The 23,804-nt window shown below is 35.8% G+C and overlaps 1 protein-coding gene across 1 annotated transcript in view; it reads left to right on the forward strand.

The window, feature by feature from the left end:
- The window catches only part of FAF1 (Fas associated factor 1), a 537,070-nt gene that overhangs the window by 254,789 nt on the left and 258,477 nt on the right, over positions 1-23,804 (forward strand). The window lies entirely within an intron of this gene.

Raw genomic sequence — 23,804 nt, forward strand, 5'->3', positions numbered from 1 at the left:
AGCTATTAACTATATGAAGTTTCAAACTGTTTGGTTTGGGTAGTTTATTTGTTTGATTTTAGTGATGTAATCTTTTTACAAAGAAAAGCTTTAGCAAAACTCTATTATGTAAAAGAGTCAAAAATGGCATTTCTCTGTTTGAAGGGGAAGAACTGAAATTGGAGGGAAGAGACTGAGTAACTGGAACTCCAGTGTCTCCCATGGCTAAAGAAGCAAAGCTTTGAGGAAGATTCTTGGGCTTTGCAGAATACAGCTTGAAAAATACTGATATAAAATTTTTATTAAGATTTTCTCTCTATTTGGAATAGAGGATCTCATTCTTCTTTCAGTATTCACAGTGAAACTCAGTACATTTATAGAATGATGAGATGATTTTAATGTTTAATTGTATGTTACATTATTACCTGATGAAGCAACCTGATCTAAAGTGAATGATTAAGGTAGTGATAGAGTAATATTTTTATGAGTACAGTATCCTTCTGGAACTATGTTTAAGTTCTTAGATTTTCACTATTTTTTGTACATTTTCTCTTATTTAATGCAACTTGGTGTTCCTAAACTTCGAATATTGTCCAATTTTTCCCCACCACCTACCAAATACCTTTATTATTAATGTAGTAGAAGGAAAACGTCCTGTTTTTCTTTAGTACCCTACCCACAGAACACCTCTGGCCACCAGATGTGTGGGTCCCCACCACCACCACCACCACGAGGCAGTTCTTCATTCCCAGCTGGGTATTCTACAGTTTAACTAAATTCTGATACTACCTACCTGGAGATAGCATTAGATCTCACAGGTTCAGGGCTCAGTCCCACAAGACTGCCCCCATATCAGACCCAGTTGCAAGTCTGTGTTGTCACTTGTGCTTCTGACCAACTGGCTATAGATTGGAGGTTCCCACCACTCCCTCTGAGTTCAGTAATTTGTGAGAGTGGCTCACAGAACTCAGAAAAATGCTCTACTTGCTATTACCAATTTATTATAAAGCATATTTTAAAGGATATAAATGAACAGCCAGATGAAGAGATACATAGGATAAGATCTGGAAGGGTCTCGAGCACAGGAGTGCCTATAATGTTTGGGGTGTGCCACCTTCCTAGGACACGAAAGCATTCTTGTTTACCAACTTGGAAGCTCTCCAAAGCTCTTCAGCTAGGATTTTTTATGGAGGCTCACCACAGAGGTATGATTAATTGAGTCACTGGCTATTAGTAATTAACCCAACGTCCAGCTCCTCTCTCCTTCCTGGAGGTAGGGGTGCAGGCTAAAAGGTCCAGTCCTCTAATCATGAGCTTGGCTCCCCTGACAACCAGCTTTTCTCTAGAGGGGTTTTCCAAACATCATCTGTTTAGCAAACCCAGGTGTGGTTGAAAGGGGCTCATTATGAATAACAAGAGACCTCTCTTTTTTCACCTTTATCACTCTTATCACTTAAAAAATTCCAAAGATTTTAGGACCTCTAAGTGGGGAAGAAAACCAAATGTATATGTCTTAATAGATCATACCATCACAGGTGGATAGTAGCAAAAAGAAAATTAAATTTCCCTTTACCAAAGTAGAAATCACTGAACTGAACAAAGTTAAATCTAATTGTATCTGATAATTTGTTAGAGGTTTGTTTTAGGCTGAGAATTTAAAGATTTCTTGGGTTGCTCTTTATCTTCTATGTTCAGATCATATATTAATGGGAAGTTGTATTTGCATACTATTACAAACAGCCAAACAGTACTTGTAGTCCTCGTGTTTATAGTAATGTTGATATAAATACCAGATGAGATTATAGGTATGGGTTCTGTATCTAGTCATGTAAGATATTATTTTTTAGGTTAGTTAACAGAGTGTAATCACTGTCATCCAATATATAATCCACATAATTACAAGTAGGTAAGAGACATCATTGGTTATAATCTATTGCTTTCCAGTAACATGATTAAATGGATTTATCAAAATGTCTTCCTGGGCTAATGGAAATGCTCTTCATTGCCATGTGGCTGACCTTAGTTTGATTGCCACTTCCTCAGTCCCTAGGCAGGCAGGGGCCTACAGTGCTTCTGAAATACAGTGTTTATTTGAGAATGAGTACTTTATATAGCACTAAAGTAGTCTTCCCTAGTTGGCTTTACGGATTTTTAGCAAGTTACAGTAATGCTTTTTCCTGTGTTGGAACAACAAGAAAGACATAAAAAAATCAAAGCCAAATAAAAGACACAAAGCACAGTCTATCTGGCTAGTGAGAGGAGGGGCATTATAGCTTTCCTGCTTGAAAGCTGGAAAAAGTTATAAAGGGCACATTTGATGAAAAAGTTATATTGGGGCACATTTTATTAAAATCTAACTAAAAGGTCAAGGTGTGTTTCTTTTAGGTGTGTTAATGTATCTTTCTATAAAGCTAGAGATTATTTTTCTGTTTTTGTATGTGATGTATATCTTAAACTCTGATTTCATGGGAGACAATTTAAAAAAAAATCCAAACAGAATTTTAAAAGCTAATGGTAATAATTATTTTTAATTTCTGATTTTCATTTTGTGTTTTATCAAATAAAAATAATTTTTGACATCTTAACTATATAATAGAGTCCAAAAGTAATTTAGTCTTGAGTTATAAAGCACATCATATTATCAAATATGGGACACATAAAATTTCCCTGCACTAAACTCCATAATGAATCAAATTGATTTGTTTTTGCAAAATTTTGTTATAATTGGTGGATTCATACAAATCTTATTGTAATTTGCAACCTAATTTATAATCTAAAAAGGAGAAAATAAAAGGTAATTCTGATTTTTAGTGTTATATTTTAGAATTGGCAGATGAATAGAAGAGATCTGAAATTGGCAGAGAAAAATAGGAAAGATTCTTCTAACACCTTGGCCTCTTAGTTCCTTGAACTTATTTTCTACAATGATCTTTTTTCCCGTCCTACATCAGCCATATCTTCCTGTGGTCTTGTCATTTGATTAAAACAATTCTTAAATACTAATTTCAAGCTTCCATTTTCTGCTAATCATCTCTCATCTTTCTAGCCCACTTCCTTTAGTATCCTAACCCTAACAATCCTTCAGCCTTATTCAGGCTTCCAATCCATTGTTTCTGCCATCTTTTCGTGATCATTACCTCTTTCGTGTCCTCTCTTTCTTCCTTAGAGTGGGCAATATCCCATGGTCATTCATTATAATCACTTTCTTGCATGTAGCCTCAATTCTTGCTTCATGGATCTTGCTTGACAAAAATCCTTACCTTGGCTAAATACAACTCTGTCTATTCTGTGCCTCACAGCTAAATGTGACTAGAGACAAACAAAATCATGCTGATTGGTGTATCTTTAAATTCAGGGCCATAATCTTTAGAGAGCCCCCGGATGTTGCTAGGCAGTGATAGCATATTTACCTAGTTTATCTACACTCTCCTAAATGGCCATTTTACACCACTTATCTTTTCCTCAGACTTTTTTGTTTGTTTTTTTTTTTTGGCGCGGTACAGGGGCCTCTCACTGTTGTGGCCTCTCCCGTTGCGGAGCACAGGCTGTGGCCACACAGGCTCAGCGGCCATGGCTCACGGGCCCAGCCGCTCCCTGGCATGTGGGATCTTCCCAGACCAAGGCACAAACCCGTGTCCCCTGCATCGGCAGGTGGACTCTCAACCACTGCGCCACCAGGGAAGCCCTTACTCAGACCTTTAAAACACCTCTCCCCTATTCTCACCCTCAGCTGATGACTTCGTTTCCTATTTTGTTTCACTGATTAAATGAAGGCAATCACAAGAGAATTTCCACAAGCTTCCAACTTGGTCTCTGTTTACTTACCTGCATCTTATACACATACTCTTCTTTTTCTCCTGTTACTCTAGATGGCATGTCCAATCTCCTATCTAACACCAAACCTCCATGTTTGCTTTGGATTACATTCTGTATTCCCTCTGACCTAAATCAAGGGCTTCCTTCACTTTAATTCTTCCCTGTGTCATCAGTTTTTCCCTCTAATAGAGGGTTACCATTAACATTCAAATGTGATATTATTTCTTCCGTTTTTCTCTTGATCCCACCTCCCCTTCCAGCAATCACTCCATTTCTCTAGTCCCTTTGATAACAAAACTTCCCCCAAAGAGTTGTCTATATTTGTTGTCTCTAATTCCTTTCCTCCCGTTTCTTTTGAGCCCACTCTAAGCAGGGACCTGCTAGTGGACTTTCTATGTCACTGATGACCACATTACTAAATTCAGTGTCATGGCTTTAAGGTGTCATCTGTGTGCACTGTCAATTTTATATCTCTAATTTATATTTCTACCCTAGACCTGTTCCCTGAATTGTCTTCTCTTCACCTCAGATTTGGGATTTTTTTTTAAAGGTATATTTTATTTAGGTGGTTGGTTTGATATTTAATTGGTTTTATTCTTTTATTTCTCTGACACAAGTCAGTGGATGTTGGAAGAATGAGGGTAACTGCATAATAAACTGCCTGTTAATTGCAGTGCAGAACTATGATGAGGTCCTGTTGCTGGATTCCACCATTCCAATTCCAATGCAATGGCAAATATTAGGTTCTTTCTTTATAGAGTATCAGTATTCTCTCAATGGACTAGACAACACTGGTATTATAGACAACATTGGTATTATAGTATCACTCCTAAACAAAATTTATTATGACCAAATCAGAAAAGTAATATGATTATAATCTATCTTGTCATATGAAAGATAACAAGACCTAGAGAGAAAAATCCTGGATTACACTCCCAGCTTGGTTAGAGTCTTAGATTTTTCATATATAAAATGGGAAGCATTGATTTTAGTTGCCAGAGTGGTTGTAAAAATTCATTAAGCAGGAGAGGTACATTATATGTGAAATCACAAATTACAAAGCATGATTATTACAATTATTTATGCTAGTAAATACCAATAGTAATCTTTTTCATTCAACTGTCACTTGATTTTTATAACAACTCTATAAGATTACAGGTGGATTTTGATATCTCTTATTTATAAATTAGGAAATTGAGGTGTTTGGAAGAGTTTTGTGGATTGTTCAAGGTCATCAGTGAATACTTCTGATACTGAAATCTCCTTCTGACCCTCCATCTACTATAGCTTCCAATTTCTTGACAGAAATATATAAAACTTTGTTCCAAAGATGCCTTCTTTTTTGGAAGCTGTTCTCTATAATGAGATTAAAAAAATATATCTTGTAATTTGTCATTGTATACTTGTTGAAGGGTATTTATATACATTATTTCACTTACTGTAGTTCTCAAGAAAATTAATGAAATTTCAATGTGTGAATGAACTTTTAGTTACTGTACACTATTAATCATTTAGTAAAATGTAGATATAAAATAACACGCTTTTAAATTGTTTACTGACAAAATATTACTCTCAAGGTTTGGTGAGAGCTATATCTTAAACCATGTCTTATAAAATTTTTTTTTCTTAACTTGATTTTACTGCCACTAGGGGGTGCCTGTTAATTGAGTCTTATTTTGTATTTACATTTTTTTTAAAAGCTAAGAGCAGCAAAATTACCATATATGTGTCTATAACTGAATTATATTTAGAATTATTTTAAAGTAAGTAATGTTTTTCAGAAAACAGAATTTCAGGCTTTTTGAGAATTTAAGAGCAAATTCTTTAATCGTAATCTTTATAACAGTTGAAAAGCATTTAAAAACTTTTAAAATAAATCAGATTTCACTAATTAATTCAGAGGTGATGCAGTACCCCTATGGCACAACTTCAGATTATACTGTAAATCATAGTAAAATCAGAAGGTATGGGGACTGTTAATTATACCTGTTTCATATTATTATAGGAAAGATTCAATCTGTCAATGATTTATTGATTACCTACTAGATGAAAACAAGCTCTGTCCCATGGGACCTTATAACGTATTCATTAAGGTGTATATAAGCTTATATATATATATATATATATATAATTTATTTATTTACTTTTGGCTGTGTTGGGTCTGCGTTCCTGGTGCAGACTTTCTCTAGTTGCAGTGAGCAGGGGCTACTCTTCGCTGTGGTGTGCAGGCTTCTCACTGCAGTGGCTTCTCTTGTTGTGGAGCACAGGCTCTAAGCACGCAGGCTCAGTAATTGTGGCTCATGGGCTTAGTTGCTCCATGGCATGTGGGATCTTCCTGGACCAGGGCTTGAACCCATGTCCCCTGCATTGGCAGGCGGATTCTTAACCACTGTGCCACCAGGAAAGTCCCCTTAATTCACCTCTTTAAAGAAAATTTCCAGCACTGTTTTGGTGTTCTGTGTGCCACTCAGGTTGATTCATCCAGTAATCACCTCTTTTCTTCATCTGCTCTAAAAGTTGGTGTTCCCCAGAGTTCTGTTTTCAGCAATCCCTCTTACTGTACATTCTCCCTGACGTCTCCTCTCAATACTTCAATTTCCAAAAACATATATAGATGACAAGTCTGTTTATAAACACCTGTTTCCTACTTGCCAATGGAGCTTTTCACTGGTGTGTGTCCCATATGTAATTCAGTCACATGTCTAGAACTGATACAATCTTGAAAAATATGTACTACTTACTGCATATATTTTTTGTCTCAAAGGTACAATGGTACAAAATATTGCAGTGTATTCCAGGTAGGATGATAATTATTTAAAAGGTCATCAGTTTGGTATTTAAGTAATTAATGCATTTATTAAGATCATTTTTGGTAGGAAGATGAGAATAAGAACGAGGTTGTAGTAGATTTTAATGGATAAGTGAGAAATGAGGGATTATAGTTACTGTTATTTTCAGAAAATTCAACTCTGAAGGGAGAGAGAAGTTGAGGGAGGAGTAGGGTCAAGAGCCTGAAGGATTATTAGAATTATGAGGAGGAAGAGATAACAAATAGGAAAAATTTGAAAAAGTGAAACCGTAAAGGGCTGATGGACTAAAAGGGTGTGGGAGTATCAACTTAAGCTGCAATGACAAAATACCATAGACTGGGTGACAAACAATAGACATTTATTTCTCACAGTTCTTGAGGCTGAAAAGCCCAGTCAGGGTTCCTGTGAGATTTGGTTTCTAGTGAGAACTCTCTTCCTGGCTTTCAGACAGCTGGCTTCTCACTGTGTGCTCATATGGGGGGATGGGGGTAGGGGGGAAGGAGGGAGGGAAAGGAAGTTGGGGAAGGGAAGTAGAGGAGGCAGGGAGCAAGCAAGTAGTGGAGTCCTCTTGTCTCTCTTCCTCTTCTTATAAAGACACTAATCCTATTGGATTAGGGCCCCACCCTTATGACTTCATGTAATCTTAATTACTTCCTAAAGACTGTTTACAAATACAGCCATATTGGGGGTTAGGGCTTCAATATAAGATTTCTAGGGTTGGGGGATGCAGTTCAGTCTATAGCAGGGAGGCAGGGTGGAGTCCAGGGGTTAAGTGTTGAAGTTAACTGGCAGGTTTAGAGACAGCAGAAAAGGTAGAAGAATAGAAGATTGGAGCAAATGGAGAACATTTCTGGATTCTGGATTTCAGTGCTGTTAAGTAATAATTGTTGAAAAGTGTAAATTATAGATAATACTATAGTAGAAGATAGGTAACAGTTACAAGAATAAGGATGTTAAATATAAAGTTAAAGTATTTGGTAAGTGATAATGACACAAGTTATCATTTATGAAGACAGGCTTTTTGCCAAGCCCTTTATATATATTATCTGATTAAATCCTCACAATAAATCATAGATAGGTGTTCTTTGTCACATTTTGCAGATGGGTAAACTGAATTAGGGGTAGTGGTTAGGTGATGGCAGAGAGAGAGTAGTTACTGAGAGCTTGTTTAGGTTCTTGTTTTAAGAAAGCTAGAGCTACTGATTAAACTAGTCTATATTAGAAAAATATAAACCTAGATATAAATGTTATAACTTAAGGGGATAAACACTAAGAAAAAATAACCTGCATGCTTCTAGAAGAAAAAAGAATAGTCAACTATATGTTGTTTACCAGAGAAATATCTCTTAAAGAAATGACACAGAAAAGAGAAAATAAAGGGTATAAGAAATGATATTTAAGCCAAATATTAATTTTTAAAATGTAGTGTGGCAATGTTAATATCACATAAAATTGAATTTAAGGCAAATACTATTAAGGGACAGTTTACCAAGAAGATATGACAATTGTAACTTGTGTGCACAAATCAGCAAAAATTGACAAAATTACAAGGAGAAATAGTTCAACCACAATTATATACAAATGTCTTATGGAAACTAATGAATTAAGCAATAAATCTTTGTAGGCTATACATTATTTGAATAACCAAATTAAGCACATATAGAATACTTATGAAAATTGACCACATATTCGAACACAAAGCCAGTATCAAAGAATCACTATCATGCTGACCCATTCTCTGGCCACTATACAATAAAATTAGAAGTGAAGTAATAATAAAAAGGTATCTCTGAGATTCTCCATACATTTGGATACTACAAATAATTTACTTCAAAATAATTTATGGGTAAAAATGAAATCATAATAGCAACCACTAGCTGTTCAGAAGTGAACATAAATAAGAGTGCTATATACTAAAACTTTGAATATAGCAAAAGTGGTACTTAGAGGGAAATTTGTAATATTAAGTCCACTAATTAGAAGATAAGAAAGATAGAAAACAATTGCATTGTATGTTCAACTTAAGAAAATAGAGAAATAACAATAGAGTAAGTCTGAAGAAAATAGAAGGAAAGAAAGATTTAAAAGCAGTAATTAATGATAGAAGTAATCAACAAGTAATAACTGCTTGGAAAATCAAGCCAAGAAAAAACGAGGGTGAGCACAAAAATATTATGTATGAAAAAGGGGACTTAACTACAGATTCAGAAGAGATTATTTGATTAATAAAATAATTATTAAATAAGTTAATATAAGACAAATAAATTAATAAATTAAATTGTTTTAAAACAAAAATGTGCATGAATAGTAATAAAATAAGCATATCTTTATGGCTTATTAAAATCGGAAATTTAGTTGAAATGGAGAATTTTGCATAAACTGTCAAGTACTAAAATGAGTACAAGAAATAGGTAACCTGAAAAAATTGATAGCCATCAAAGAAATTGAATTTGTAGTCAAAAATTTCACATGCCACGTCTTCCCCCTCCCCCACCCCAAGAGGATTTCCATAAATAAATTTTACACAAACTCTTCCCAGTGAGACTGCTACCTATCTTATTTTATAATGTTCATGTAGAGCTTCCCTGGTGGTGCAGTGGTTGAGAATCTGCCTGCTAATGCAGGGGACACGGGTTCTAGCCCTGGTCTGGGAAGATCCCACATGCCATGGAGCGTCTAGGCCCGTGAGCCACAACTACTGAGCCTGTGCATCTAGAGCCTGTGCCCCACAACAAGAGAGGCCGCAATAGTGAGAGGGCAACGCGCTGCGATGAAGAGCGGCCCCCACTTGCCACAACTAGAGAAAGCCCTCGCACAGAAACGAAGACCCAACACAGCCAAAAATAAATAAATAAATAAAAATGATTTTTTTTTAAGTTAACGTTCATGTAATCTTGTTACCAAAACTTGAAAATGATAATGTAAGAAAAAAATGTGTGTAAATCTCACTTATAACCATAGATAATAAAAATGAGTGGGTAAATTTTTCTTTGCCTTCTCTCAGCCTTACCATTTAATGACCTCTTCTTTCCCCTGTCCTTATTCCACTACCTTCAAATGGTACCTCTCCCAGTATTCAAATGGTCTAAGATGTAAATGAACCAAAAACCATAACTTGATTATGTCTCTCCCCTGCTCAAACCCCTCCATTTGCATTTTTGCACTTAGAATAAAATCCAGGTTCCTTACTAAGGTATATAAAGGACTTACATAATCTTGTTCCTGACTTTCTCTCTAACTTCATCTTTTATCATTCTCATTTCTGGCTTGTATCTTGCCAGCCACACTGGCCTCCCTGCTCTTCTTTAAACATTCTAAGTGTGCTTCAACTTCAGGACATTTGCACTTTGCTATTCCCCTGCCTGAAATGATCTACCACTTATCAACTTGGCTTACTCCTTTACTTTATTCAGGCCTCTACTCAACTGTTACATCCTCAGATAGGCTTTTCTTGATTCCCCTGGCTAAAAAAGCCCCTCTGTTATACATTCTTCCTTTATCTTACCTTATCACGACAATGCATTATATTAGTAATATTAGTAATATATTCATATTTGTTGTCTGTGTCCCTCATCACAATGTAAAGCTGTAGGAAATCAGCAACTTTTTTTTTTTTGTTCACTGTTGTATCCTCAGCAGCTAAAAGAGGGCCTGAAACATAGTAGGTACTTAGAACTATTTGTGGAATGAATACTGTGAAGTGCTACATGCCTAAGGATGTTTGCCTCCTAAGAGAGACCAAAGATAAGAAGTAAAGTTCTAATGGAGGGATATCAAGCGTCATGCGCAACAGATATAAGATACTTGGGGAGCCAAAGATCTTACAAGTATCCCACAAATGTAATAAAGTAGGCAATCTCCACTCCTTGACCTGAGTTTAGCCTTTTTGTCCAGTGTTCCTTTTCATTTTTCTCATCAAAGTATGGAGTAATGCAAGGAGCTCTGGCTTATAGTGAGACACTGTTTTATCCTATAACTGTCCTACACTGGTTTTGTGGCTTCAGGCAACATCTTTCTTCTCTGAGTCTTAGTTTTCCTAGTATTATTTCTTATATGGCTGTCCTCTCTCCAACCAGATCCTGAGCTGTAAAGAGCAAGAGCATTCTTACTGAGCATCTCCCTCAGTTCATGAGAGTGCTCTCTATATAGAGGCCCTTAATAAACATTTGTTGTAATGAATATGAAAAGTTTCATGACAAATTGAGGGATTTAGTTTTTTATCCATGCATGTGTAGTCTCTCCATTGGCTGTTTTGCTATTTGTCAAACTCATCATAAAGTGTTTTTCAGATAAATGGAGGGTCCATCTCATTTATTTATGAAGGAGGTCAGTTATTCACTCATGTACTAGATATAGATTGAGTACCATCTTAAAATGTGTTAGGTCCTTGTTCTAGGTGTTAGGGATACAATGAGAAACGAGACAACAAGGTACCTGGTTTCATGGAGTTTACAATATAATATGTGTAGACATGGGGGTAGGGTGGAGGGACAGGCAACAAACTATACAAATAAGATAAACCAGAAAAATTATCAGATGATAACAAGTGCTTTGCAGAAAACTGAAATAGAGTGACATGATAAGAAGTAATTTGGTGACTACTGTAAGTTGTAAGGTCAGGAAAGGCCTCTCAGAAGAGGTACTGTTTCAACTGAGACATGAATGATTGAGGAACCATTAAAGTAAAGAGCAGAATGAATAGTATTCTAGGCAAGGGAAATAACTAGTGCTAAAGCCCTCGGGCCATGTATAAATATAAATGGAGAAGGTTTAGTATTTTTGGATTTGGTATTACTAATGATCACCTTGCTAGAAAAGGACTGAATGGGTGTCTTGGTAATAAAAGACCGTCTGTTCAACTTGCTTTTGTCTTATTCTAATAAGTGCTAAAAATGTCCAGCTCCATTTTAATTATATAGATTGTCTTCATTTTTATGGCAGGGTGACAGAAAATAAGGTATCCCTTATGTGTAGCTGTCCTTTACAAGTAGTAATTGAGTCTTGCTTTTGAACTTTGACCTTTTTATATTGGGACAATGGTTCCCAGTAATATTTCGATGAGTTCTATGAGGGTATTGTTGAGCTCTGGTCATGCAGTCTAGCGTATGGTCCTCTTGTGTGGCCTCTGAGCTGTGAAGTTGCTTTTAATTCTGACTTTGAATTAGTTGCTATTTGTGCAAACATTAGTAAATTCAGGGTGCTAATTGGGACTCCTGTGATAGTTAAGTAAAACACTGGTGTTAAAATATGTGGCCTTTTTTTTGTTCTTGGAAAACCATTGGTGGGAAAGCAGGTGACAGTAGCCTTGAATTAGGTGAGAGTAGGATATTATATTTTCTGATGGATACTGTGGAAGGAAATTGAGGAGTAGTGAGTCAAGATATCTGAGTCCTAGCCCCATCTGAGTTCCAGCCCCTGCTCTCCCACAGAATCACTGTTTGACTTTGGACAGGTTACTCCTCTGCTCCGGGCCTCAGATGCTACCAAAAAATAAAGAGGCTCCATGACTGGAAAAAGAAACTGCTTTAGTAGCCAGACAAGCACCAAATGGATCATGTGGCTTAGACATGAGTCCTAAGTGAGGTCTTGTACCTTTCACTCCAGATCTAAATCTTAGGACCCACATGCTCAAGTGACCTATAAAAAGAGTTATGACTGGGTCTTCAGAGCCTTAAGGACTGATGCAATAGACCTGCCTCACCAACCTGGTCACAGCAGGAAACATAGCTTAGAGAGCTCTTGGCAAACCTTGTCCAGGGGTATTTACCACAGAGGCTAAAAAGTGGAAGGGAATTTAGTGCACTAGGGCATAGGAAATGGAAGAGGAAGCTGCTGGTCTCATCCCTGCCTTCTGTGAAACCTAACCAAGTACAAGGTGACCTTGTGAATAATTTTAATAGTTTCTTCTTTTCTCTGGGGGAAGCAGGTTTAGAATGGGGAGAAAATGCTACAAGTGTTAAAACACTTCCTTTGTGAGGAGAAGCAGCAAGGGCAGAAATAGTATTCACCCTGTAAGCAGAGGCAGAAGCTTGAAGAAAAGCAAATGAAACATTGTTCTCATGATCCTTGAGGTCTCTTCTAACCTTCTACGTTGGATATGCACTTCACTAAATCCATTAAGCCTGGTATAATTAAGGGAAAAACTGAACTGTTCCTCTTCTATTTCTGCTTCTTATAACTAGCTGTGGTAATAGGTATCCAGCTGTGCTTCTAGCCTCCGTCTTAGCTAAGAGGTGACACCCTGTGGGTGGTATGTGTATTGATACTCATACAGTTTATTTTTTTCTTTTTTGTTTTCTTTTTCCCATCTCTCCCACCCTGTACTGAGGCCATTCAAGATACTTGTTCACCCCCCATTATCCCAACTAAAAAGATAACTGAACAGTATCATGGAACTATTGTGGGGTTCACTTATTACAAGGACATTCTAAGGATGCTTTCAGATAGCTCTCATCCTACTTCTGTTTCCTCAGCACCTCACAATCTCTGCACAGATGTTAATCCTTATAATATTTTTTACTTTTTTTTAGTCTATATCCTGCTATTTCAGTTTTTGGTGTTCTTAATGCAAGAGTCATATCAGAGCTCTGACTTAGAAGAAAGCTCTAGGGTATCATCTTTGGAAGGATTTAAAGCAATCATCTAATCTAGTCCCATTTTATGACTAGGGGAACTGAGGTACAGAAAGGGGAAATTTTACATATGCAAGTAAATGTTCTGAAAGGATTGGTTAATTTTTTCTTCCAAAATGCTTTACAAAACAACTTCTTTTTTGTTTGTTTTCACAAAGGATATTCATCTGTGAAAATGTTTTACCAGTGTTGTAAGTAGTACAGTATTTGATAACAATTCGATGTATCATTCTTAAAGTAACTCATCATTTCTTAAGAATAAATTAATATAATCAGTGTTTCAAGTACATTATTGTGATTACTGTTCAACTTTAATTCTTGTGAGCATTATTATTAGATTTTGTAAAAGTGAAATTAGGAAGTATTGGATTGGTAAGTGTTTCTTAATAAGGGGCTACTTGAAAAGTGGCTTATTTTAAAAAGAGGACATTTCCCTATAGTTATGCATTCTGGATGAAAGAAACTTGTCCCCAATTAAAGCATTGGTGGAGATCACAACACATCTAATTGGATTGATGTCACAAACCCATTTATATAGTGTACTGCCTATTGATAGGTCAGTGAGTACTGAGATTAGCTTGTTAACATCACACTTCAAAAAAGAATTGCAGGTATTCTCTATGGTTGATTTAATGGACAATCGGAAACTTGGTCACTAATTCATGAAACAAAAATCATTGTATCTGTAACTTTTTTTTCTTTTTTTGTGGTTTGTCTAGATGAATAGAATTATGTTTTGACAGTTTTGCTATGAACTACTTGATGGATCACAATATATCACTATCACCGCTAATTACCACATTTTGATTAATTTTATATACTTTGGTTAGTACATTTTGCTGAATCCAGTATATCTCTATATTGATAAACAGTAATTATAGACATAAGGACACCTGAACTTTGAAATCATCATGAAAATGTTGTTAAGAATTATGTGAAACCGAATGTTTGTTTATCTAGACATATTTAATTGCCAGCAAAGAAAGCAATTAAAAGTAGCTGCAGAGTAAGAGGCCAACCTTTGTTAAACGTGGTTTTAAGATTGTTACAGAACTTGTGGTGATGATAACATGGTGTCTTGGAGGATGTTAACAACTGTAGCAGAGTGTTAATTAAGAATGATGTAATCTGCAGCTCAGAATTATTAGTATCATATGTTAGTTTAGCTGGACAGGAGCAAAACCTAATTTCAGTTATGATGAGGGCTCAAGTTATATTTGTAGTGGAAAGATTAACATTTTATTTTTGTGCTGTTCCTGAGACAATTTAAAAATCCTGAATGAAATACAGTCAAATGTAAACATCAAGTCCCTAGCTCATTTACATATGTGCCAGATTTTCAAACTGATTGCTGTTTGAACCTAATCTGTCATTGCTGGCTGCATTAGCTACTACAAACATTACATTTACATATTGATTTCGTATTTTGTTTTAGTGTAAATAATCCATAATTATAGTAAATTTGGTCTTTTGTTGACAAGAGCTCATATGACTCTGTAAGTTTAGAATGGAAATTTAAATTGCCATGTGTCATGCTTTTTAATTTAAAAGCTTGATATATCTGAAAGGATAAAAAGATCATTGTAGATAATAAAATATTCCCCAAGAGACAAAGGAGAGAGAATTTTGTAGGGCCTTTTAGAAAGATATAAATTGTAAATTATTAATGAAAAATTCAGTAGCACATTCTAAGATTATTATTTATATTTTTATAAGAAAAAGTCACAATAATTTGAAAAAATTACTCTTTTGGCTTCAATATCAGGTCATATTTTAAAAATAAAATTATTGGAAATGAACCTTCTAAACATGTTATTTTACACTGATATTTGTTTGAAATATCCAGTGCAAGAAAAGAAATAGCATACACACACAGCAGGAATGAAACAGGAGATTTTTTGATCTCTGTATTGATGTTAATATTTTACTCATCTTAACTACATATACAACATTGATTTGAGAAATTTAATTTCACGGGCAACAGCCGTATATGTCAGTGGTCATATAGTATTATTAAGTAGCAATGGCAAAAAATCCATGGTTTCCATTTACGTTGATAAAAAGTGTGTTGTATTTTTGAAGTTAAAAATATGGGACCTATTTAATTGCCAAAATAGTAGTTATCCAATTGTTCAGGTACTTTTTATGGCTTATAAATTTTTTGTGGAGATATAATTTACATATAATAAATGGGGTCTTAAGTATTCCTCAGTTATATGAGTTTTGACAAACACTTATTGTTTTCTACAATGGATTTTAATGAGTGGAATTTTAATTTGGATGTGTATATACCATTTAACAAACAGATAGCCATTTAGTAGAAGCCTGTGTGGAATTGATGGTATCTGTTTACTTGAGTGCTGTGAATTCAGAACTCTTAAAAGCCCTTATGTTAGTCAGCTCAGGCTGCTATAACAGAATACCCTAGACTGGGTGGCTTAAACAATAGACATTTATTTCTCACAGTTCTTGAGGCTATAAAGTCCAAGATCAAGATGCTGACAGATTTTGTTCCTGGTGAGAGCCCTTTTCCTGGCTTGCAGATAGATGGCTGCCTTCTCACAGTGTCCTCACTTGACAGAGGGAGAGCCCAAGCTCTGTTCTCTCTTCTTCTTATAAGAACAGTAATCCCATCATGGGAGTCCCATCCTCATGACTTCATATAAACATAATCATCTTCCAAAGGCGCTACCTCCAAATAGCATCACATTGAGGGTTAGGCTTTCAGCATGTGAATTTGAGGGGATACACAAACATTCAATCCATAACAGCCCTGAAACCCAAGTCTGAATGTGTTGTTTTTCCTAGTCTAGTTGTTTAATCTTTTTTTTTTTTTTTTTTTTTCGGTACGCGGGCCTCTCACTGTTGTGGCCTCTCCGGTTGCGGAGCACAGGCTCCAGACGCGCAGGCTCAGCGGCCATGGCTCACGGGCCCAGCCGCTTCGCGGCATATGGGATCTTCCCGGACCGGGGCACGAACCCATGTCCCCTGAATCGGCAGGCGGACTGTCAACCACTGCGCCACCAGGGAAGCCCTAGTTGTTTAATCTTGATGGATTTATACTTTATAACAATGAATGCTTCCCCTAGAACGGTTATTGTTTTAATAGGAAAGCTCTGCTTTAGCCTGGCCAAATCTTCTGCCCACTGAAGATTTAAGAGGGAATTCTTGATTCAAGGAATTGCTGAAGAAGAAATCCTTAAAATTACTGTTATTATCCTTGATGCAAGACACCCTGCTTTCTACTGTTCTACCCTATGGGCCTGCTGCTGTTTGTCAGGAGGAAGCCATTCCTCTTCTTAATCAGGAATTAATGACAGGTGTATAGCTATATGATGATCAAATGATGTTTCACTACCATAATGCAATCTTAAGTTAACCTTGAAAATTAAAATATCCATGTGCTTTCTGCGTAAGTGGATTGGATCACTTAAGTGCTCTCTCAATGTGAAATAAGCAGTCAAGACAGTAAAGGCTGTTACATATATTGTCTTAATGTTGTTGCTTTCATCAGTACTTGACATATGGAGGCCAATAATTTATGGCTTTTTATGTTCTCAGGTATAAAAAAATGTCTGTAACTTCAAGTTTATTTATTGGGGCCTGTGTTAAAATTTGCTGTACACTAATTTTCCCCATACTGTCCTTCCCCCCCAAAAAAAAACTGGATGGCAATATAAAATGTATTAAACTAAGTCAGTGAATTAAAATGAAGTTACTCACTAGAAGACAGATATTTTACAGATGACTTCTCTGTTCTTGATACATGCTCATAGTTAAATTGGAATGGGATCCCCCCCAGGCATAGGTGGACATTCATTAGCAGAATGAATGTCCAAGACTTGTGGACAGTAAAGAAAGTAGAGAAGGGATGTTCTGCCGAAACTTTTTCTAGAATTTTGTTGGTGAGTTAGATATTAATGCTTAGTTATACTACTGAAAATTTTAAGGAGGTAGATTATCTATCTATCTATCTACCTATCTATCTATCTTTTTGTAGTTCCCTCTTACATGCCTCCCACTGTCCCTCCCCCAACTTGAGAATTATGAGATGGTATATGTGAAAATGTCTAGCACTTTGCCACTAATTGCTTTAAAATGTTAACATTAACTGTGTTGTGTTTTTTGCAAATAACCACCAGTTCAAAACTTGGGGACAATGTATATGATTTTCATTACATTTCAAACATTAATTTCAGTTTGTATTTGAAGGTACAGCAATGGTAAGTTTTAATGACTGTTGTCTATTTGTAGAAACAACCATCTCGTTGTTAAATACAAATTCAAACTGAAAGTAAAATCATAATGGAGAATGAAAAATTAAAAACCAGTAAGGAGAGAATAGATGTTCTGCTAAAACCATTTCTTACATTGAGTTAAAATTCAGCTGCTTTTAAAAAATTTCTACATTTGCTTACACCTTTCCTTCTCCCTTTTATTGAAGAGGAAACATGCCATTAAGGGAAACAAAAAACTGTTTTATATTATTTCTCATCCACCTACCTTGGTAATTACACCTCAGCTATTCTGAAGGTCAAAGTTGAAGGAGCATGAATGATTTTGCATTTTGAAGGTAAAAGAGAGACTGCTTGAAGGTGAATTAACTGTGGCTAACTATCCTAACCAACTATTAGAAGACACTATTGTGAAGAAAATTGCTCCTAGATGCAGCAACTAAGGGCTCAACATATTCTGCTAAGCAGCAGCTAGAATCAATTTCTACAGATAATATTTTAGCAATAAAGTCTTTGAAGATTATGCATATCACCACAGTAAATTCCTTTATAGCCTTTGCCTCCTCCTTGGTCTAATTTAGGTATTCTTCCTCTGTATTTCCATACCACCTTAGCAAAAGTGGTATTAGAGCTCTTAGCAAATGGTACCATATGTGGGTTGTAGGTTTGCTTGTCTGTGCATTCCTCAATAAACTCAATGAAGGCAGAAATAAGATCTCACTGGGTCCTCTTCCCCAGTATCTGGAGGACAAATCATAAGAGTTAGACCTTAGAAGAGTTACTACTACTTATTTTGTGTGTGACATTTAGCAAGTAACTTAACATCAGTTTCCTCATCTGTAACAAGAAAATGATAATAATAAACTTCATAAAGTTGATCCAAAGCCCTTAATGCCTGATGCATAGTGGCACTCATTAAAGACTAGCCATTATTTTTAATGGCTAAATGAATGAATCAGGCTGGAGTCTGAGGTTCCAGATAATAAAAACCATTCTCACAAGGAACATGAATGTGGTATATCAGCTCCAAACAAGATCTGTGTTAAAAAGAACCCTGTGAGCTTGGATAACAATGTACAGTTATGTTCCATGCATCAGAAACGGTTTTACCTGGAGATTATCATAGTAAGTGAAATAAGAGAAAGACAAATATCATATGATATTGCTTATATGTGGAAGCTAAAAAAGAATGATACAAATGAACTTATTTACAAAACAGAAACAGACTCACAGACTTAAAGAACAAACTTTTGTTTACCAGGAGGGGGAGGGGGGATAGATTGGGAGTTTGGGATTGACATGTACACACTGCTATATTTAAAATAGATAACCAACAAGGACCTACTGTAATAACCTAAATGGGAAAATTTGAAAAAGAATAGATACATGTCTATTTTTAACTGGATCACTGCTGTACACCTGAAACTAACACAACATTGCTAATCAGTATACTCCAATATAAAATAAAAAATAAATAAATAAATTTTACCCTCTATCAACTCCTACAGAGAAATGAAACTAAAACATGAAAAATAACTGCCACAAAACCACCATAGACACTTTGGTTAATGTTTTACTGTCATTGTAAGATTTTATAGTATGGGTACCCCTCAAAAGTATTCTATTTTTAGTAATAGACCACCTTAAAACTTACATGTAATAAAAATTCCCACTTGATTTTGTAAAATTTAATATTCAGAGTTTTATCAGGTAAAGGTTATTTTCTTTTTTCTGAAGAGGAAACAGAATTTACAGAGTAGTTAAGTGCCTTAAATAAGGGCCTGTATATAGTAGACACAAAATAAATAGTATTGAAAGAATTATTATTGTGGGGGTGGGAGGCAAAGGTCAAACAACTAGTGGGGAGTGGAGCAGGAATTCAAATCTGACTCTGTGACTCCCAAGCAGTTTGAAGCCATAAATATTTTTTCTTGCCAAACTTACCCTTCCCCAGGGCTCCTGGGAAATTGCAGAACTAGACTAAATTGGTGTTCTTCTAACGTAGTTTGGCAGTCAGTGCTGGTCCTGGCAAACCTTTCTACAAGGTTATTGCACAAGTCTGCCAGTCAACATCAAGAAACATATCTAAGGAACTGCATAAAGGCAAGCACTAAAGGTATTAAGCAGTTGTATAGATTCATATGTAAAGATGAAGGAGGATCTATCTATGTAGTAATCAAGACTTCTGGAATTCTGAGCTCCGTAGCCCAGCATTTGAAGCCCCCATAATGTTGGTCTTTAACGTTTTTCAAGTTTCCTCTTTCAGAAACCCTTCTTTACATCCCCTTATACTTCTTTGTCATTGCTTTCTCCACCCTTCCCTGTATTCTCCAATCTCATCTCTACTCAAACTAGTCTATGTCTGAAATCACCTCTATTATATACTTGTCAAATTACTATCTATTCTTTTTTTAACATCTTTATGGGAGTATAATTGCTTTACAATGGTGTGTTAGTTTCTGCTTTTTAACAAAGTGAATCAGTTATACATATACATATGTTCCCATATCTCTTCCCTCTTGTATCTCCCTCCCTCCCACTCTCCCTTACTATTCATTCTTCTTCATAGTACTTCAAAGTACTCTTTTTCTTCTCCACAATCCTCACATCTGTTTTAACTCTCAGAATAGTCTGTCTTGAGGTCAGTGATTATGTCTTTGATTCCTGTATTATTACAAATAAGAATCAAATAATTATAGAAAGAATGAATGAATTGTGAACTCCTAGCAGGCAGGGTCTTACTCATCTTTGTATCCCTAAAGCAGCCTAGCCATTTGGGAGATAGGATGCTGAAGAACATAGAATCAAATATAGTTTAAAAACTGGCTTCCATCTTTTTACAGCTGCATAACCTTGGGAAATTACTTAACCTTTCCGAACTACAATTTTGTGAGTAAAATGGCACTTCAAAGGTAGGCTTAAAAAATGAGAATTAGTAATTCTTTGTATGGAGTTCCAAATATGCAGAACTATTCCTTAAGTGTTTATAGGATTGCCTTGAATCACTTTTTAGTATGCTAAGTGTCAAGGGAAATACAGATGAGTAATAAAGATACTTAACTATCAAAAGGCTTGTAGTCTTGAATTCAGGACTTCCACACGTGAAACAAAGCAAACCATACAAAACACACTATAAATAAGTATTAAATAAGGGATATGATACATGAATTCAGAGAAGAGGCAGTCTATAATAATACTAATGGTAGGACATGAGGTAGTCTGAAAGCTGTGCAGTATTTGGGAGGAGAGCCCTGTTTGCCTAGATGATTTCTTTTGGCTACAAAATCTATATACGGTCTGTAGTAGTCCCCCTATCCATGGGGAATACATTTCAAGATCCCCAGTGGAAGGCTGAAACCACAGAGAGCACCATATTCTACGTATAGTATATTTTTCCCTATACAGGCATACACCCCAGAGATATTGTGGATTCAATTCCAGACCACTGTGATAAAGCAAATATTGTAATAAAGTGAGTCATATGAATTTTTGGTTTCCCAGTGCATGTAAACTTATGTTTGCACTATACTGTAGCCTATCAAGTGTTCAATAGCGATATGTCTAAAAAAAAAAAAAATGTACATACCTTAATTAAAAAATAATGCTGTTGGAAAAATGATGCCAACAGCCTTGCTCAGTGCAGGGTTGCCACAAAGCTTCAACTTGTAAAAAACACACAGTCTGTGAAGCGAAATAAAGCAGAGTGCAATATATTGAGGTATACCTGTACATACATACCTATGATAAAGTTTAATTTATAACTTAGGCACAGTAAGAGATGAACAACAATAACTAATAATAGAAAAATTATAACAATGTACTACAGTAAAAGTTATGTGAATGCAGACTTTCTCTCAAAATATCTTATTGTACAAATATGCCTTTTCCATCTTAATTAAGCACTTATCATGCACTGTAGCCATAACTTTTGCATGTAGAGGTGAGACAGCAAAACTAGCACAGACTTCTTTTTCCTTCTTCATAATTTCATTGGTAGAAGATTCATTCTTACTGTTGATCTTAGCAACCTCAGCGTACAATTTTTTTTTAACTTTCACCTTTTCACTTCAAGGAAGAACTTTATGGCTCGTTTTTGGCATATCCAAATTGCCAGAATCACTACTCTTGTGCTTTGGGACTATTATTAAGTAAAATAAGGGTTGCTTGAATACAAGCACTATAATAGTCTATCTGATAACCAAGATAACTGCTAAGTGACTAAGTGGCAGGGTATTCTGGACATAGGGATGATTCATGGCCCAGGTGGGATGGATCAGGAGGGTGTGAGATTTCATCACTATACTCAGAACAGCCTGCAATTTAAAACTTATGAATTGTTTATTTTTGTAATTTTCCATTTAATGTTTTCAGACTTTGGTTAACTGCAGGTAACTGAATTGCAGAAACGGAAACTGAAGATAAGGGGCGGGGGTGGGGTGGGGTGGCGGGCAGGCTCCGGTATGTGCTGTCGACTCTCCTGCTCCGAACTCTCTTTCTTGACCCTCAACTCTTATACACAGCTATACATGATATCTCTTTTTGGATCTCTAATAGGCACCTTAAACTTTGATATATACATAATAACTTCACTCTCAAATTTTCTACCTAACCTGTTCTTAACCCAGTTTTTCTTGTTAAATGCAATTCCATCTCTCCACTTGCTCCAGCCACCTTGGAGTTATGTTTTTCTCTCACATTCCATCAGTAAGTTGTCTGGCTTCTACCTCTAAAATACATCTGAACCTGACAACTCTTCACTCTCTGTCTCTGTAGTTAGCATAAGCCACCATCACTTCTTGCTGGGGACTAGCCCTGCCTTGACTCTTTTCGCACTGTAGCCAGAGCAACCAGAAAAATGTATAAATGTACGTGTAAGTCAGATCTTAACCATTTCCCAGTGTAAAACCTTCCAGTGGCTTTCCTTTGCAATTACTATAAATACCAAGTTCTTTACTGTGGTCTACAAGGACCTACATGATCAGATTTCTGCTATCTCTTTCTTATACTAGCCTCAACTTAAATGTCACTTCCTCAGAGATGTTTTCCCCAACTATTATGTTGAAAATAATTTCCTTCCCCCGACTCCTCTGCTACCTTTTTAATCCTGTTTATTTTCTTCATAGCACTTAGCATTCTCTAAAGTTACTTATTCATTTACTTGAGTATTGTTTCCTTTACTAGAATATAAGTTTCATGAAAGCAGGGGCCATTTTTTTTTTTGTTCATAACTGTGTCGCTAGCAACTGGAACAGTGTCATAAACATAGGTATGTGCTCAATAAATATATGTTAACTGAGTGAGTGAACATGCTGTGTTCTTCCATTTATTATTTCCTAGTCTAAAAAGTGCCACCCATCTATCTCCCTTCCCCAAATAAAACAAAAATTTAGTCCCTTCCAATTAATAAACTCTAAGGTCCTACTTATCTTTTATATTTCAATTTATATTTTTATTCTCCTCTGAAGCGTTCCCTTAACCCTTTCCCCCTCTTACTGAGGCAAAGTTAAGCACTTCCTTCTTGGTTTTCATTGTGTTTTTTTTTCAATTTCTCAGTTGTATCTATTACATTATACTATGGCTGTCTACATATCTGTCTACCCTCATTAGATTGTGAAGGTTTTCATGGACAGGAACTGTATTATTCGGGTTGGTTTCCTTAGCATCTGGAATAATGTGAGGCATTCAGTTAATGTAGATAAATAAGTGAATCAGAAATCAAAATCTTAATTCCCATGGTAGTTTTCCAGAAGGCAACATTGCTGTGTAAAATACAAAGATGACTAACACTCTTGCCTTCTGAAAATTTACAGTTTATTCATTATTAAATAAATATTTATCTGCAGTGTGCCAGGCATTATGCTTAAGTGGTAAGGATCAAAGACAAAGGTCCCTGCCTAAAGAAACTCTATTTTATTGGGGTATTATTTCCCTTGATTTTGATCAATAATACTTCATGCTGTATATAGGTGTTTCCTTGGTATTTTGAATCTGTAATTTACCTGTGAACTCGATGGGCAACACTGGGACACACAGATTAACTGCCTAATTCTAATCTTATGTTGCATGTATATTTATCACATAGTTACATATTGGCAAAGGAGGAGTGATGAAGGCCAGAACCATATATTTTTTTTTGCTTCTAAAGCATAGCATGGAAGAGAGACTAGCACTATACTTGAGACTAGCAATACAGATTGTTCATACATAATGGTGACAGATTTTTATTTTCATTGCCGATGGTGCTTTTTAATATTGTTATAAACAAATAGAACCATGGCTTATTTTTCTTAATTGATGTGGCTAGATTCATTTATTCTTCATGTTTCTGACAC

The sequence above is a fragment of the Kogia breviceps genome, chromosome 1 (assembly GCF_026419965.1).
Source record: "Kogia breviceps isolate mKogBre1 chromosome 1, mKogBre1 haplotype 1, whole genome shotgun sequence".
Classification (NCBI taxonomy): domain Eukaryota; kingdom Metazoa; phylum Chordata; class Mammalia; order Artiodactyla; family Physeteridae; genus Kogia; species Kogia breviceps.